Here is a 6,000-nt window from a genome sequence, read left to right on the forward strand (position 1 = left end):
AGGTCCACATTGGTTCTCAGCCAAATTCTACCAGACGTACAAAGAGGAGCTGGTACCATTCCTTCTGAAACTATTCCAAACAATCCAAAAAGAGGGAATCCTCCCTAAATCATTTTATGAGACCAACATCATGCTGATACCAAAACCTGGCAGAGACTCAACAAGAAAAGATAACTTCAGGCCAATATCTGTGAATAACATAGATGCAAAAATCTTCAATAAAATACTGGCAAGCCGATTGCAACAGCACATCAAAAACCTTATCCATCATGATCAAGTAGGCTTCATCCCGGTGATGTAAGTCTGGTTCAACATACACAAGTCTATAAACATAATTCACCACATAAACAGAACCAAAGACAAAAACCACGTGATTATCTCAATAGATGCAGAGAAGGCTTTTGACAAAATTCAACAGCGCTTTATGCTAAAAACCCTCAATATACTAGGTACCGATGGAACGTATCTCAAAATAATAAAAGCTATTTATGACAAACCCACAGCCAATATCACACTGAATGGGCAAAAACTGGAAGCATTCCCTTTGAAATCTGACACTAGACAAGGATGCCCTCTCTCACCACTCCTATCCAATATATTATTGGAAGTTCTAGCCAGAGCAATCAGGCAAGAAAAAGAAATAAAGTGTTTTCATTTAGGAAAGGAGGAAATCAAATTGTCTCTATTTGCAGACGACATGAGTGTATATTTAGAAGACCCCATAGTCTCAGCCCAAAATATCCTTAAACTGATAAGCAACTTCAGCAAAGTCTCAGGACACAAAATCAATGTAAAATCAGGATGCAAAAATCACAAGCATTTCTATACACCAATAACAGACTTAAAGAGAGCCAAATCAAGAATAAACTGCCATTCACAATTGCTACAAAGAGAATAAAATACCTAGGAATACAACTAACAAAGGATGTAAAGGACCTCTTCAAGGAGAACTACAAACCACTGCTCAAGGAAATAAGACAGGACACAAACAGATGGAGAAACATTCCATGCTCATGGTTAGGAAGAATCAATATCGTGAATATGGCCATACTGCCCAAGGTAATTTACAGGTTCAACGCTATCCCCATCAAGCTACCAATGACCTTCTTCACAGGACTGGAAAAAAACACCTTAAACTTCATGTGAAACCAAAAGAGAGCCCGCATAGCCAAGTCAATTCTAAGCAAAAAGAACGAAGCTGCAGGCATCACTCTACCTGACTTCAAACTATACTACAAGGCTACAGTAATCAAAACAATATGGTACTGGTACCAAAACAGAGATATAGACCAATGGAACAGAACAGAGGCCTCAGAGGCAACACCACACATATACAACCATCTGATCTTTGACAAACCTGACAAAAACAAGCAGTGAGGAAAGGAGTCCCTGTTTAATAAATGGTGTTGGGAAAACTGGCTAGCCATGTGCAGAAAGCAGAAACTAGACCCCTTCCTGACACCTTACACTAAAATAAACTCCAGATGGATTAAAGACTTAAACATAAGACCTAACACCATAAAAACCCTAGAAGAAAACCCAGGCAAAACCATTTAGGGCATAGGCGTAGGCAAGGACTTCATGACCAAAACACCAAAAGTATTGGCAACAAAAGCCGAAGTAGACAAATGGGATCTAATTAAACTCCACAGCTTCTGCACAGCAAAAGAAACAATCATTAGAGTGAACCAGCAACCAACAGAATGGGAAAAAATTTTTGCCATCTACCCATCTGACAAAAGACTTACATCCAAAATCTACAAAGAACTAAAACAGATTTACAAGAAAAACAAACAAACAAACAAACAAACCCATTCAAAAGTGGGCAAAGGATATGAACAGATACTTTTAAAAAGAAGACATATATGAAACCAACAAACATATGAAAAAATGCTCATCATCACTGGTCATTAGAGAAATGCAAATCAAAACTACTTTGAGATACCATCTCACACCCGTTAGAATGGTGATCATTAAAAAATCTGGAGACAACAGATGCTGGAGAGGATGTGGAGAAACAGGAACACTTTTACACTGTTGGTGGGAGTGTAAATTAGTTCAATGATTGTGGAAGACAGTGTGGCGATTCCTCAAGGACCTAGAAATAGAAATTCCATTTGACCCAGCAATCCCATTCCTGGGTATATATCCAAAGGATTATAAATCATTCTATTACAAGGACACATGCACATGTATGTTCATTGCAGCACTGTTTATAATAGCAAAGACTTGGAAACTACCCAAATGCCCATCAATGATAGACTGGACAGGGAAAATGTGGCACATATACAACATGGAATACTATGTAGCCATAAAAAACTATGAGTTTGTGTCCTTTGTAGGGACGTGGATGAACCCGGAAACCATCATTCTCAGCAAACTGACACAAGAACAGAGAATCAAACACTGCATGTTCTCACTCATAGGCGGGTGTTGAACAATGAGAACACATGGACACAGGGAGGGAAGCATCACACACTGAGGTCTGGAGGGGGGACTAGGGGAGGGACGGTGTGGGGTAAGGAAGTTGGGGAGGGATAGCATGGGGAGAAATGCCAGATATAGGTGACGGGGATGGAGGTGGCAAACCACATTGCCATGTATGTACCTATGCAACAATCCTGCATGTTCTGCACATGTACCCCAGAACCTAATGTGCAATAAAATATATATATATATATATATATATTTTAAAAAGTAGTAGCTGAAAGAGCTGCCTTCTTAGGTTAAGACATTTAGCCTGCCTAAAACAGTGTATTTCTGAGGAAGAGTACATGTCACTCATTTATACTTCCTTTTTACCTTAGTACTGTATACATTTCAGACCTTTCCTAAGGGACATGTGTAGAAGAGAAGTTTCTCCAGGAGTTAAGAGGGGGATTCGCTGAAGATCTTGGACACAGGCGTTGTAGAATGCGCCATGCTCACCAGTATCTGTGGGCTCCTTCTGCAGTGAGGTTGGTTGCATGATGGTTGTGGCCAAGGGCATCGCACTTCTGATTCAGGTGGTTAAGAACCTGGTGCTTTTTTTTCTCTCTCTCTTCTCTCTAGAGACAGAAGCCAGCTCAGATCACAAAGCCACAGCATGATCCCTGAGTCACTGCTTGGAGGAGAACTGTCATGGGAGCCACCCAGTTCTCAACATGCCTTGCACAAATGAGAAACAAACTTGTATTAGTTATTGGACTTTGAGGAGTGTTTGTTATAACAGCTAGCATTAATTACTATGACGAACACAAAAGAGAAACTGGAAAGGCTGGTCAAAATGTATCCGTCATCCTTCCCACGGCTGCTGGGCTGAGCTTCAGGAAGGGGAAGCTGTGGCTACTCCCTCCCTGTAACTGCTATCCCAGGTCGTGACACAATGTCCACTTGTTCTTTGAGATGATGTCACCCGTATCTCCAGGTCTTGGGGACCCATCTGGAATGTGGCCCCCTCCACTGAAGAGCGCACATGGTTGCCACCATTTTTTTCTCATCGCTGGCACATGAGCAGGTGAGCCCTGTGCGATTTTGCTGAGAACATGCAGCTCACCTCGAGGTTGCCTGTGAACTTAGGCAGTGAAAAGCTGTCTTAACAGAAAAAGTTTCTTTCCAAAGGCCAGGTAGGACAGACGGAGATTTGTGCCTGATTGCAAGAAAACCACCCGGTCTGCTATGGGTGAAGAAGGAGAGGGGAGTGGTGATGTTGCCTCTTCCACTCATTTTGTTAGATTGGTTTGACAGAGTTTCAGCAACAGCTCCAACCCCAGAGAAGCTACTCCAGAACGGCAAATTTGGTTTTCAGGCTTCAGTAATAGATGCATGACCTCCTGATCATCCAGATTAACTTGGTTAAATAGATACTGTAAGAGATATAGACTAAACCGGCTTCCATCAAAAAAGGTCCATCTTCTTTGCCCACTAAAAGAAAGAAACAAAATAAATAAACAAAAAGAAGACAAGGGCCGGGCATGGTGGCTCACACCCGTCATTCTAACACTTTGGGAGGCTGAGGCAGGAGGACCACTTAAGCCCAGGAGTTTGAGACCAGCCTGGGCAATACAGCAAGACCACGTCTCCACAAAAATAAAAACAAAAATCAGCTGGGTGTGGGGGGTGCATGCCTGTAGTCTCAGCTACTCAGAAAGCTGAGGCAGGAGATCCTGTGAGCCTAGGAGGTTAACACTACAGTGAGCTATGATCGTGCCACTGCACTTGAGCCTGAGTGACAGAGTAAGGCCCTGTCTCTCAAAAAAAAAAAAGTTGTTTTTTTCTCAAAGACAAGGAACACAGAACTCCCAACTCCTTAAAAACGTAACTACGAAACGCCTACTGTTGACTGGAAACCAAGAAGATAAACAGTTGATAGACACATGTTTTGTATGTATTATATATTGTATTCTTACGATAAAATCAACTAGAGAAAAGAAAATGTTACTGAGAAAATCATAAGGTAGAGAAAACTCATTTACTATTCTTTCAATTGAAAGCAGACCGTCCTAAAGACCTCATCATCTTCATGTGGAGTAGGCTGAGGAGAAGGAGGAGAAGGAGGAGGAGGAGGAAGAGGAGGAGGGGTTGGTCTGGCTGTCCCCCGGGCAGAGGTGGAGAGAAAATCACGTGCAAGTGGACTCAAGCAGTTCAAACCCGTGTTGCTCAAGAGCCCCCACTTGCGTGTTTTGCCATCCCGGGATCCAGTTTCCATGGTGTGGAAAGAGTTCTTCTGGCACTTCTGAGTCCCATTATTCCTCTCTCAGGCAGCCTCTGGATTCATTTCTTATCCTCAGCACCACGATGTTAGGCGCCCTGTGGTCTCACCCCTCAGCTCACCCATTTAGGTAGGAAGAACTTTCCTTTCTGCTCATTTAGCATCAGTGGGTAGGAAACTAACATCCATCCATTTCAGGTGGCCACTGCCCCAGGCCAGAATGAACAGGACCAGGGTCTCTCTGGAGGTCTCGCAGGAACCTCGGCTGTGGTTGAAGACACACTGTGGGATATATCAAGTGCAGCGCGTGTCCTGACTCCTGAAGCTGCCCCAGATCCAATGCGTAAAAAGGAGACTCCAGTTGGCCCCGCTGTGGTAACACGCCTAGCGCTTGGTCAGGGAGAGCAGGGCGCCTTGATTGACGCTCTACCATGTGGGTGAGCTAATTCCCTGGAATGCACAGGATGGGGATGAGGTCATTTCCTGGAAAGGAAACGGGGTGCTATTAGCATGAACGGGGAGCAGCAAAATCAACAAATGTCCATTCCGCCTCTTTTCTAAGTTCATAGATTTGATGTGAGCCCAAGACTGCTGGAGACTGATGCTTTCATTCAAACTCTTGGCACCCACGGAAAGGCGGAAAAGCACGCCCTGGTCGAGTGGTAAAGAGAGAGCACCACTCCACGCGGCCTCCCGACACTGGAAACTGATGACGGGCCTGGATGCTCACTTCCTCCCTCGAAATTATTCCTCTCCTATTTCAGAAATGAAGAAGGAGGGGCAAAGGTGGGAAAACTGCCCAACATCATCAGCTGAGCAGAAACCTGCTATGCAACCGAGATCTACATCTTAAGGTTCAACCTCCTGACTCCAGGCATCTATCTCGTCACCTTCCCCTGCTGGCGGGAGGGTCCTGGGGTGCTGAGGGCCTCACTACCTCTGGAACCATTTCTGAAAGCACCCATCCTCCTGGGGTAGAGGTGTAGGGGCGTGGCTGCAGGACAGCCCTTGAGGCCGACTGTTCCTGCCAGAGCTGGGGAGGGAGGGGACCAGGAAGGGGGTCGGGAATGGGAAGGAACCCAGCGTAACAGATTTCAAAGGTGACAATATTTTCCTAAAAATACGGTGTCTGTGTGCAGTGGATTTCAATACAACTGACCTTCTGTCTTGAGTTGGAGCTGGGAACAGATTTTTTTTTTACAGGAAAAGGAAATGCATGGGTGTGGAGCTGCCAGCAGCAAGGGAAGTTCCCCGGCGACTTGTCATGGCGCAATTTATAGACCCAAGTCTCAGCAGGGCTGTGGTGGGCT

Source organism: Saimiri boliviensis, chromosome 2 (genome assembly GCF_048565385.1).
Source record: "Saimiri boliviensis isolate mSaiBol1 chromosome 2, mSaiBol1.pri, whole genome shotgun sequence".
NCBI classification, from domain to species: Eukaryota; Metazoa; Chordata; class Mammalia; order Primates; family Cebidae; genus Saimiri; species Saimiri boliviensis.